Source organism: Anabas testudineus, chromosome 24 (genome assembly GCF_900324465.2).
Source record: "Anabas testudineus chromosome 24, fAnaTes1.2, whole genome shotgun sequence".
In the NCBI taxonomy this organism is placed as follows: Eukaryota; Metazoa; Chordata; class Actinopteri; order Anabantiformes; family Anabantidae; genus Anabas; species Anabas testudineus.
In genome coordinates, this window is record NC_046632.1 from 9,836,342 (window position 1) to 9,849,788 (window position 13,447).

Consider the following 13,447-nt stretch of genomic DNA (forward strand, 5'->3'; position numbering starts at 1 on the left):
GCCCTGTATGCAAAGGACAAGCCAAAGCCAAGCATGAATGAATTTGCAAAAATAAATCAGCTTGTACTTAAAAGACATATACAGAACTCCACATTATCTAACAGCAGTTATGTAGCATGCTAATAATTGCTCTCATTGATAGGTAGCTATATGTGTAATTTCTAAATTCTAACAAGGTCAACAAGCTGATGCTAATAACCCAACATATGTCTGCCTTGGAGCAGGAATTCAACCTTGGAGAGAGAACACAGTGGACAGTAGAGTATTGAAAACAGATGTGTGAAATACCTTCTTCTGCAACAGCTGGCATCTCTCAGCAGTTTCTGGCTCAAAGATGTACTTTTAATTTTTGAAATCTAAAGCCACTAATGGCTGCCTATATCGCTGGCTGCACTAATGATGGTCGGGACATGATGCAGCTGCACAGCTCTCCTATGTTTCTTATAGGGAAAAGTACAGCCAAACAGAATGAGTTTGATTGTGATTGTGACCAAAAAGAGACCTTCATATTCATTGTTGATGCTTGATTTACTGTCTAAAGGGCTATAATTTGTCTCTTTAGAACTTAAATGCTAATAATCTCACTTTGTGAAATGTCCTTGAGCAGTCCAGTCAATCTCTCTCTGCTTCAGGGACATTGTTCTGTCTGACCTTGACCTCTGTGTGCAGGGTGCAAAATAAATGTCATTTCTCCTAGAAAAATTCAATCAATATAGTCACTATATCACTCTCATAATCTTTACACTGTGTCATTCCTTTAACCCAAGTGTATTCGTCATAAAAACTAAACTGAAACCCAAATAATTTCATGAGATGTTTGAGTTAAACCGTAGAAATTTGGAAAAGCATCATTATAGCGGCTGTTAACTGACTGCTTAAGTATACAGAGAATGACTGCAGCTGTGTTATATGGGGGACAGAGAGGTATTTGGTGCACAGAAGTTTAATCTTCTTTTCCGATTTAGGATTTTGGATGGATCAGACTTGCAATTTGATGATCATCTCATTGCAACATTTTGAATGCACAGCAGCTCATCATTAAAGGTACAACCATTTCATTTTATTTCAGTGATTTACAGTGTATTCTACACAGAATAAACAATATCTATCAGTTTGAATTGGTGCATATACTGCATGTTCAATTCATACTGGAGACATTGGTCCTCTTTTGGTAAGCGTACTATCTGTATCTAGCATTCATTCTCACAAGAGGCTTATGGACTTTTGGAAACCCCCTGGATTGTTATGCACTGCACTTGGTAATTTATTTTGGATCAAATCAGACAGCTGCAAATAAAAGGCTCAGAAATCACACAGTGAAGGCTACTGGTAGTCTTTTCATCAAAGCGCATAGCCTGAGCCTGGAGCTGCCCAGCTGAAAAACATTTAGCAACCCTGTGCTTGCTTAACCTGTGAAACTCAAAACTATTTTGACTTTAGAACAGCATTAGTTCACAACCACTAAATGTGCAGCAATAATAACAATGGCACGTAATAAAACAATCTCAGTTTCTCAATGCAGCTGTAGTAAATTCAGGTCAAAGAGAATATTTGTAACTCTTGACAGCAAGCTGACTGATTGATAACATGGTATTTCATATTGTCTAATTGTCTCTGGCTGAGCCACGGTACAAACTGCACAGTGGTACCCAAATGTCTTGCACACTTAACGGCACCCTATGTGCACATTGAGAAAACACACAAACACACATACTTGGACACACGTCACAAAATGACTGGGCCATGATAGAAATGCTGACTGGCAGGTTAAGAGGAGATTACCATCAATCACTTCATAGTAGCAACCAGCCAGACAACAGAGAGCCTTCAAAACGGTCTTGAGTGTGAGAGCAGCAGTATTACAGTAGCAGAGCAGTTTGGCTCTGATGTGTGTGCTCATGTGCATTTTCATCACAGGATTGTGTGTCAAGATATGACAAAGGTTTTGTCTCTGGAGCATTAATGTCACATGGCTGAAGGAGCAGTACTCTCAGATTACAGGATTAACATACAGGGATACCGAGAGAGTGCAGAGAGAGGGATAACACACACAAAAGAAGCGTTTCTTCCACCAGCTTTTACACTTGACTCACATGGCTGTGAGTTAAATAGTTCTCATTTGCTGGGGCTTTGAACTAGTGACAGTTGACTATAGCAAACTTAGTATGAGCTGTGACTGTTATGCAAATCACTGCAAATGCGGGAATGTCATGTGATTCATGTGGTGTGGTAGTTTTTCTAGTTTTTATGATGACATACTGTACGTCTGTGTGTGTGCTGATTTGGACCAAGCCACTGCTACAGTGTTTCTACTGCTTCTTAGTTAGTATTATTCTTGGCTGTACAGTTAAACACCAAGCAAATAATAACCTAAAATAATAAACATGACATTTTTCAATGACATCAACTCCAGAGTTACTATAGTTTGATATTAATGGTTTTGTACATGTTAGTTCAACAAAACAAAATATCCCCATGGTGACGACCGTTTTTCCTCATTTTCTCAAATAAAGTAATCCAATATCTTGAACAATAACAGTTAGTAGCAGTTTTAATCTGGTTGCAACTCACAGATATTACACTGTTTTATTGAGCCCAATTTCCAGATCATCCTAATCAACATTTCTACTACAATTAAACCCTACGCACTAAACACATCCCCCATTTAAATTGTTGCAGAAGTTCAAAATTCATTAGTCCAGTATGACAACTACAATATTCAACATTTAAAGCTAAATGGTACATGTACACACAGAGGCTGCAGTGTCTGCTGTGGCCAAAAAACAGGAACTATTAGCCATTTAATAGTTCCCTGTAATACACACGAGTCTGTAATTCCTCATTACAGACTCGTGATCTTTCCATGTTTCATCTGGAAACACCATGATCCTAGTCTGTGATACTCTAATTAGCTAATAACCAGCCTGTGTACAGTATCTGCTGCCAAACCCATTTTCAACAATCAAGTTAAACCTGGTCAATAATGATCATGACATGCTGTTTGTTTGCTCAGCTGATCCTGTGATCTGAGATGTTGACATGTTTTTATCTACGTGGCCACAGCAGTAGTTTATGAACAAAAGGCTGATGTTTGTCAGTAAGGTTGATTGGGAAAGATTATATTCACCACTGATTGAATTTGTGCTTTTTAAAACCTTTTCCCCTTAAGAGATTACTTCATTGGCGATGTAGATTCACCACTAACCAAAGCAATGATCTAAACACCTGGCAAATGTGCATTCAACGGCAGACTCACTACCTTTTGATTTTTACTTTAACACTTAATGAGCTGCATACTGGAGTAGCATGTTTTGCACAGAACCACACCTAGAGGTATAACTTACATTAGCAAAAAGATACTTTTGATGTTTTTGAACAAATCTGTCTCCAAGGAATATTTTTCTAAGAGATACAGCTGGGTGTAATCTACAACACACTGAACTGTTGATGACTTAAAAAGGTGGCAATTCCCTGTTATTTCAATGAATAATAGTACAAAGCAAAAATGTACATTTAGAATTGGGGAGTGTGCAACTGAAATGTGGGGAGGACAGAGATTAAAAAGCAGGTTAAAAGGTTGTTGCTCTTTCCACAGGCAAGGTTGTCAAACTTGTTCTGCAGACAGACTCTCCAACCCCCTACTCTTAGCATGTTAGCATTCTTCCTCAGGTCAAACCGTTAAGTGGAGGTTGGACTGGGGGCAAAGAAGGAAACTACTCATACACGCGACAATATCCATGCCAGGATTTAAGCTTATTTATCTTGGCTCTGGATAAGTTCCAAAAAACAAATAAACAGAACAGATGAGTTTATAACTGGCACATGAAACACAAGTAGCCCTTATCATGCTGTTTCCTAATGAAAAAAGAGGTCACATTTAACTCATAGCACAGCATAAATAGATTAAAGAACATAACTTCATTATAAGTGTCTGTTGAATCCATCATTTCGTAACCAAGAGGATATGTACATTAGTTATCTGAAGAACTGCAGCAACACCTAAGGTGGTGTGGTGGCCATACATCTGCAAGAGTTATGTGGAAAGGTTGCGAAGTAGCTCGGGTAATTTTTTTTCAAGTATAGCTAACAAAAATAAGATTAAAACCAGTGATCAAACTGCTGATGCTCCGAATGAATTCTGTTAGCTGTAACGTGTCAAATACAGCTAAATGTAATAGATAAATATATAGTTCCAAGAGGTTAAAGCAATGAGAATATCCACTTTTATATTATATATGATAATGAAGGGGTGCTTCAGCTCCTCTAAATGGGCTGCAGAGATTCATCTGACCCACTGAACTAGAGGCTCAAGCAGCAGATTAAGAACCATCAGTGAATTAATCTCATTAATCAAATCTACCTATATTAAAAAATCAAGTTTGCACACTAAGGTAGAAACAGAATAAGTTTCAATATAAGCTGCGGATCTAATCATATAGCACAGATAGCAGCTATCACGTTCTCCATCTCTGTGTGGCAGTGGGAATATTGTACATTATAATGTGCACCACAGTTGGGCTCAGTCCCGTATTAGTAATAAATGTATATCTGAGCAGTAAAACCGACAATCTCTCCTGTCGTCAATAATGGGGCGTGGAGAGCATTGTAATCTCTTCTAGGATATTCCTTAGCTGCAGCCTGTCCTTTAAAAATCCCTACCTCTTCCTCAGTTGCTATGGTAACTGGAGCGGTGGGTGACGGGTGCAAGCTGGCTGGGTGGGTGGGTGATTTAATGTAAGCCCCTTCCACTGCACATTACCCTGCTTTTTAATCTGCTCTGGATGTTTATAAGGGAGAAATTGTCTCTCTAATTCAGCAGACAATAACAAATAACAAAACCATTACAGATTACAGGGTAAAATCTAGCTTGCCATCACTCAGAGCCACCATGAAATCCTGCAGAATTAAAAAGGGTAGCTGTCAGAGCGCTGCAATACATCAGTCTGTATAGTATTTACATGACCTCTCAAGAGTAGCTGAGGAAGTGATAGTGGAACCTGAGAAAAATGGGTAGCGACAGGAAATGAGGGCGGAGAATCACGAGACCCTCTCAAGGTGACTTTCCTTCTCATTGACCTGATTATCTGAACTCCAGCATCATCGCGGAAAAAAGTATGCTGCCCTCTCCCTCACACTCATCTGACACTGATAGCAGGCTGTGTTCGCCAAACCTCAAAGAGGAGATGGTGGGAGGTAGCAGCCGGTAGCCTGCGTCTGTGTGAATACATATTTCTACCACAACCTCACCCTACCTCCAGACCTGCATTGTCATTACGGGGCATTCCCCACATACAGAGAACAACTCTCTCACCACAGAAATCAGCCCCAGGGTCTGGTCGGAGCACCCTGTCATCCTCCCCTCCCCCCAGTTACTACAGCAACACCATTTTCCACACCAACACCTCCTAATTAGACATGAGACATGACACAATCACCTACGTCTTGGTGAGAGGAATCCAGTGTGTATCCTGTGGAGTGATAAAGCAAACCAGCAGCCCCCACTCCCCTCATGCACACACACAGTGACTGATATGATAGCCCAGGACTATCTACCGGTCACATGAAGTCCACACGCACACACACACATTCCAGTCAGCAGATAGCCGGCTTCAGCTCCTGCACTCGTTTTCCCTCCGCTCATTTGATTACAGGGTAGAACAGACAGATTCATTGAGCTTGTCTTACCCTGTCCAGGAGTCAGCTCGCCTCTGTTGTACTCTGAGCATTCCCTCTATATCCTCAACTCACTGCAGTATCCAGCTTTCTGCACTGTCGACAGATAAAACAGTGTTTGTATACAGCACGCTGCAGAGCATTTCCTCCACACGGTACTGTGGTATATATTCCACGCAGGTCGTCTGCTCAGGGTTGAAGCAGCTAATAAGCAGATTGAATCTCAGACCCTGTCAAAACCATCCGGCAAGAAAATCCCAGTCAGATGAGGGCTGTTTTCTTCTGGTGACAAGGGGAAAGCAAGGGATAAACTCGCCATACAGCATGTGCTGCTGCTGTTTCAGATCTTGCAAACAGCCAGCTGGCCGGCGAGAACTTCTCCTCAGCGTATCCTCTCCCTTCCTGACCTCCTTCTCTCTGCCTTTCTCTGCAGAATGCCGTGGGGGCAGAGGGGACAGGCACAGATGTTACTGGCTCCAGGCCACTCCCCTTTTCAACACTCCCAGTCCTAATACGATGCAGCCGAGCCCATGGCCACCGCCCAGCTCATCCCCTCCCCCCCACAATATTCGCTTTGGACAACTTGTTTAGGGTTTGTTTGACGAGAGCTTGTTCGGAGAGCTGCAGCAGGCAAACAAAGCTTAGGTGTCAAACTCATGTAGTGTCAGTGTGGATGTGGGAGGCAGTGAAAGTGTGACAAATCCTGAGGAAATGCAGTTATATGTGACATATAAATTATGGAATAAACACTATATGCTATCATCTACACTGAACTCCTCCAGCATATACATTCAATCAATTTAAAATACTGCACAGAAAGCATCCTTGTGTGGCAACAATGAGATAACTCACAAAATATCCAGAGGATTTTAATCTAAACAATCCCAGACACTCCCACATGATTTACAGCACCAGCATCACTCCTGCATCTCCTCCTAATTACTGACTCCCAACACTCGGCATCTATAAACATCCCTACATTACAACACCAACATAATGAAAATATGGAAGGAATTTGTTTTTATATGAAACATGCTTATCAGTTTCACTTGAAATAAACATACCCAGCATTACAGTAATTTGGCCTTTCACTTGAGAAAAGAAGTAATATACAAATGTAATAACTATGTACAGTAATTTACATCGGGTGCTTCATTTAACTGTCATGTAATTTACCCATTATACAACTGCTGATAAATCTTTGTCATTCATTATAGATAGGGCAGATGTTCTATTATTCTCTTTCTCAAAAAAATTGTTGAGAAACTATAAAAAATAAGCAACAATTGAACAAATCAGCCCTGAAATACTGTTTTTAAGAATAATTACAAAAGTTACAGTATGCACATATCATATACACTAAACAGACAGTATGAAAATTGTTTTTAGACATATTCTTAAGTGCATGTCATCAATACTAATTGCTATTTAGTCCAACTGTGTCATACATGAGTTGAGAAAATTTAGACATGTTGTCATAAGAGAACAGAATCATCTACCTCACTCAGGCCCTGCAGGTTTCCATGCAGGTGTTGACAAAGTAGGTGTCACACAGTTCTTGTTCATCATAAGTGAGTCAAGTGTTTCCAAAGAACACCACAGTCAACAATAGTCATAGTGTTGTTGTCGTCTATTTTGTTATTCAGAAATGTTTTGTCCAATCAGCACCACCAGGGAATGTAGCAGAGACACAGCAGAGCATCATATTACTGTAACTGAGACTGGATTAACTCTACACACTGAGACATTTCAAGACTCAAGACACTTCTCTGCCAAAAGGTTGTCACAAATCAACCCTGGAAGAGAAACTCAAACAGCTGTGAGCGAACAATCGCTGTGTTTAGCATTACAGAAAGGTTGAAATCAAGCTGCACAAACTTTGTTTAGAAGTCGGTAACGTCACCATTATGATTTCTAGGTTACTGAAGTCTTCCAACAGCTGCCATTTGGAGATGCCAACATGCAAAAGTTGCCGGCTGCTTTCAGATTTCTGGACCACTTCCTAGTCACATGTTTATCCTCACTCACAATCTTCTAAAGCACTGCTGCTTTCCCCTTAGATTCTACATTTCCATATTAGATGCTGCACTGGGCTTATGTGAAACAGTTTATCTCTACAGGACTGCTGTTGCCAGACATCAGTGGCGAGCCGTGCCAATGCAGTCATGAATGGATAACAGTGGAAGCTGTACAGTCCTGGGTAGCTGCCTCTGAAAAGAATGTCATGCAGCTGGAATAACAGACAGGTCCTGTTCCCATGGAGGGCTTCTGTTCTGGTGGGATGGATCATCCATGTTGACAAAAGCCAGGATGTTTTGGTGAGCTCGAGGTCACCAGGTACATACAACCCGAAATGTGCAGGACACTGAGCATGGTGACATTTTTCAGTGTTGGTGGATCCAAAAAGATTTACTGTCTATTTGGCCATTCATGAATCTTTGGGGTTTTGCATGTGTTATCAGAACCTGACAACGATCAAAGTGTCTCGTCCAAGTTATGAAGACTGGTGCCTTTATCTCTACCATGGCTCTAATGTAATGTGAAAGAAAGAGATTATTAACACATGTCAGCCTGCAACACAAGATAAAGCCAAACAACGTCATTTTTTTAAAAGCTGAATTTAGACTTTCTGACCTCTCTCTTTCTATCTGGAACCTTTTTGAAATGAAATTCAAGATGCCGTTTGTAAGATAGGAGAACAAATTCACCACCAGTGGCTGTGTTGGATACGAGATCTCTGGACAAGATTAACAACACTCAGTATGTGGAAAATTATTCCATATGACAAACATATGATCAACATTTTAAGTGAGTTGCAGACTGTTTATTTCAAGCTTTAGTCATATAATACATGACAGCCTCTTCATTCCAGTACCTGGCTAAAACTTTCAAATCTTCACATGTGACACTAAGAAGTAGATGATCTGCAAAACACTGTCTACTACAAGTGCTTTGACAGAAACCCGAGCCTAAAAAAATGTGTTTGTGTGAACCTTTTCCCTCTTTACTGAACCTTCCTGTTAATTATTAAACATTTAAGTGCAGACAAAACAATACCCCCGTCTTTCTGGTTTTCAACAGGCAACAACACCTTTCTGTTGCTTTGGCACTACCTCAAATCAGCAACAAAAAACATTAAAAGCCACAATACCACATAATAACAAATGAATAGAATCAAAGTAGACACATGATGATGATTGATGATGGATAATTACTGCTACTACTTATACTACCTATATAATGATTTATGCAGTTACTGTCCAAACTTTGCTTTAGGGTAATCATCTTTAACAGACAAGAATAAGATGAAAAGGTGAAAGTCTGGAAATCTGACTGTAATACATCAGCAGTAAAACAAAGAAGGACAGAACCCTGACTTGTTGCAAGTTTGTAGAGGACTCTGAAAGCTTCAGCTGTGATTACAAGCCTGTTGACCGAGTTTCTCTGGTCTCTGAAAATAGAAGTGCTTTAGTGAAGTGTGGGGTCTGTCAAAAGCAACACTCACATACTCATAATAACGTTGGACACTAAATGTGTCAATGAAGGACTGACTGAAGCATCTAATCTTAAATGCAGGTTCATAGCCGTGTCATGACTGACTGCATCTAAAAGACATTTTTCATTCTGCTGGTAAGAAAATGTTCGAAGGAGAAATGTTATGGTATGGTATCATGTGGTGGGAGGCAACAGAGTTAGAACATACATATGTTTCCTAAAGGGTGGGGCTATATCCATAAATTCCACCCATGTAGCCCTTCCCTTGTAGGAGACCCCAACGATCACTAATTAAATGCCAGGGTCCTACTGCATTCTACCCTCCCTCTTTAAAGCTTGTAATTAACCCCTGGAATAGAAAGTTCCAATCCCAGAAAGAGTGTCCGACTTTCTGCACTCGCTAATCTCTGACTCTGCATTGCTCGTAGTCCAATAAAAGAGCCAACATGATAGTGAGAATACATGTTTTTTGTTTCAGTAACACTGGTTGTTGTCTTCCTTCACATTTCAGTGAGTTTTTTGTTGAATATGTGTCTAACAGACATTTTGATAAAAGATCTTTTTAGGATAAAAGTGGAAAAGACACTGAAAAAAATTATATTACAAAGTGACTGGCTGCAGCTGCAGCGAACGTGCTTTTAACGGACTGACAGAATTTGAGGGTTAAAAGCTGTGGCTTAACTTGTTGATCCCTCCAGATGTAGGGCAAGCTCGCCGCACTGACAAATCAGTGGTTAAGGTTTCATGCACAGAGATAAGAAAGCGGAGGCAGGACAATACAGAGCTACAGTAGAGGTAGCATATCAACAAACAAAAAAAATCAAATAGAGTAACGTTAATCCAGCATAATCCAATCAGCATTCAGTCTGCTCTCAGAGTGAAGACTGCTTCAAAGCATGTGTGACTATTTGCTCATGTTACATATGGATGTTCTAGGATTCAATCCATGTGAAAAGGTCTGAGGTCCCGGCTTCATCTTTGACTGCCAACAAGGATATAAAACTGGCCTATGGCCAGGTGGACACATGGCTTACACAAAGGCAAAGTCTAAGGTGAAACCAAGCCAGTGTGCAGCATGCAGCCATTTTGAGTGGCTGGATGGCTGAACTACAAGCTGCTTATCTCAAAGTGTGTCATAATCCGAGGGGAGAAAAAACAGCCTGTGACCAAAGAAGTCGAAACTAATTATTAAAGTTAGGAAAATCAGGAGCTAAGCAATCCAATGAAAAAATGAATCAAACCCAGGAAGTGCAAAAAATTGTGTCGTATGGGGATGTTTACAAGAACACCTGCTGTTTAACAGGATCGAACTGTGCCTGTGCCCTGGAGCATATCGGCTATCGACTGCTGCAAGATGCGTAAACAACACTGTTTTCAGTACTTTAAAGTGGAAACTTTAGGAATTGCTACAGAATAATCATTCAGTTATAACATGCTCCCCTTTATTTGAAAGGTTAGAGTTGAACCAGTTGTTGTGAAGGATCGACTCTAAATCACAACACTGGTAAAAGTCTAACAAGTTATATAACTGTGAGAAAAGACCGAAACATGGATGCAGACAATGGTCACCACTGAAAGCTGTAATACAATCACTCCTGAGGAGCGTTTGGCTGTTGACGCAGCTGGTTTCGTCTAACTACATGGCTTCTCTAGAGTAATGTTATCACACAGATATGTTATACTGTGGGAACCTGCTCATTGCTGCAGCAGCTCAAAGCCCTGACCAAGGAAACCCTGAACGTCTATTTCTGGAGGGAGGTGACTACTGTATTATATATTTGAGGCAAAGTGAAAACATACTTGTAAATATAGTGTACCAAGACAGAATGGAGATCGTAGTTTCCAGCTCCAACTAAGCTGCCATTCATAGCTTAGGCCATTCATTAATAATATTTATGAGTCACATCATGCTTCACAACAAAAATGAGAAAGAAACAAAGATGCTTTTATAAACTGATGTAATAAAAATGTGCGTGACTGAGTTTAGGGTAGTGAGCTCCTCTGACGCCAGCTCAGTTATTGGGAAATTGAATTACCATTGCACAAATGTCACAGAGAAAAAGAGAAAGTGATTAAAACAAGTGTGCATTTATTGTATTCCTGTATATTACGGACAGGGCTATCTTGCATGACAGTTTTCTTTGCAGAAACTGTTGCTCAGGTTCAAAGGTTTTTAACATTTTCTAACTCTTAATCCTTGCCTTAGAGCTGTTGTAACTTCCTAATTGATAAAGTTGCACCTGACTGGATAAAAGATAAGAGATGTAGCCTAAACAAACGTTTTCTGTCCTTGCTCTTTTGCTCAACAACTTGTCAGAACTTGAGCATGTTTTCTGGAGGGTGGGGCTGCATTTTAAGAGCATGCCTTACTCTGGTATGGTCTGCTGCTGAATCTGATCTCTGTCTGCTGTTTCAAGGACTGTTTGTGTCTGAGCAAGAAACATGTTGGCATCTGACCTATTCCACTCGAGGAGATTAATCAAACAGGATGCATCGCAAACTCTGCAATGGCATGTAATTCCTAATAGCATTAATTTATTTTAACCTGAAGCCATGGAATTCATGGCACTAAGAGTGTGATTGTTCAGGTTATCAAATAGGATCTGCAGAAACAGAGTTCAAAACAAGTTTTAAACAAGTCTACACCCTTAAAAATACCAGATGCCGCCACAGTTGCCTTTTGAATGTTGGTAAAGTTATCTCGATGAGATAGGACATATAGGAAATGATCTGAATTCTGGTGTTTGATGCATGAAATGCTGTTATGAGGCAAAGTAAAAAAGCTGCATTAGTGCGTGTGATATGGTTACGGTCGATATGCTGAACACGTGTCAGCTTACTGTGATTGAGCTGTTATTACCATAACTACAAGCAACAACCTGAACTGTCTGGTGCATAGATTCTGCTATCAGATAAGATGCTGGCATCTGACCAGCTGGAATCTCTTCTGCAACAATGTTAAATAACAAGAATAAGACAGAGGGCTCACCAACCCACCAAACCTGCAAACACATGCACAATTCTAATATCCAGAGTTTCTCCTTTGGGCATTAGCATTAATAATGCGACCTAGACAAAGGAGCGAGAGGCGTACAAGGATTGAAATACGAATCCCTCCTGGCCCATAACCCCCCTCCCAAACCAACATCTCAGTTATAGGACTCCCCCACACACAGGACAGGACCCACATGCTCTCTTTGTTTGAACCACAGCATGGCTACACATCTTTCCACATCTTATGACTAGAGGCACACAAGTGATTAATTTTGCTGCTCATTGTCATGATAATCTGAGGTTTGCTTCAATTCTCTTAACCTGGCATAAGAACAGTCACTTTCTAACTTCGTTAACGACCACCAAACACCACTTTAGCAGGAAAACCAAAGCAAGGCTATTAATTAAAAAGTACTTAAGCTGAAAGAAATTAAGTAATTAAAAAGGCTTTCCATCAGAAACACAAGGAAACAAGTATATATATAGCCTCTGCTGTGTGACATACTGTAACAGCCTGAGACAATTATGTCATTTCAAAGAATAGGCCCTTATCCAGTAAAAAGACTTTCCTAAAACTGACATGTTAATTGAAGTGTGCACTAAAACTCTACTGAACTAGTAGCAATTAGAGGACTTTAGAAAAATAAAGAAACGGCATAAAACTAGTTATGAAAGCTGGTGATTCCTAAAACACTTGGTGGTTTAACATTTGTCATCAATCAAATTATATGACTAGGTGCAGCATTTTACACATGGTAGCTCTGTCGTGATTATAAAGTCTTTACCTCTTTACACTCCCAGAAAGGAAACTATCTTGGCAGGAATCTGAAGTAGCACAACTTGTTCTTTGCTCTCGATGGTACACATGCAACAGGCTCAGAGCAGCCAAAAATATAATTTCATAGGTCACCCAGTTCTGGTTATAGAACAATAACACTGCAGATCAAGGCTTGTTTCTCTGCAGGGAGCCTGCTCTGTGGAGATGAATCTGTGCTGCAGCATCAGCAACTGGACTGGACTCTGAAAAAGCTCAACAAATCTAAAAATGACGATGGAGGCTGCTCTACCAAACTTGTGTTACTTGTGTTAATAGATACAATATATTCGACTCCTGAGATTTTCTAGTCATATTATTTAGAATGAAACAGCAAATAAAAGGTGATGGTGCATAGCATCTGCAGAACTGAGGCTGTTTTTCTGTAATTATCATATAATAACATCGAGTAACTGTGATGCATCTTTAAAGCTAATCAGTTCAAGGAAAGACTGAATTACTTGCCATGAA

At 40.2% G+C, this 13,447-nt stretch overlaps 1 protein-coding gene across 3 annotated transcripts in view; it reads right to left on the reverse strand.

Moving 5' to 3' along the window:
• The window catches only part of LOC113149338 (disheveled-associated activator of morphogenesis 1), a 39,715-nt gene that overhangs the window by 22,169 nt on the left and 4,099 nt on the right, over nucleotides 1–13,447 (reverse strand). Inside the window, exon 1 of one of the 3 annotated variants that reach the window (XM_026341405.1) lies at nucleotides 5,686–6,093. The exons of the other annotated variants lie outside the window; for them this stretch is intronic. The gene's annotated coding sequence lies outside the window, so the exon portion shown is untranslated. Of the gene's footprint in view, nucleotides 1–5,685; nucleotides 6,094–13,447 lie in introns of those variants that run through there. 3 annotated transcript variants of the gene reach the window in all.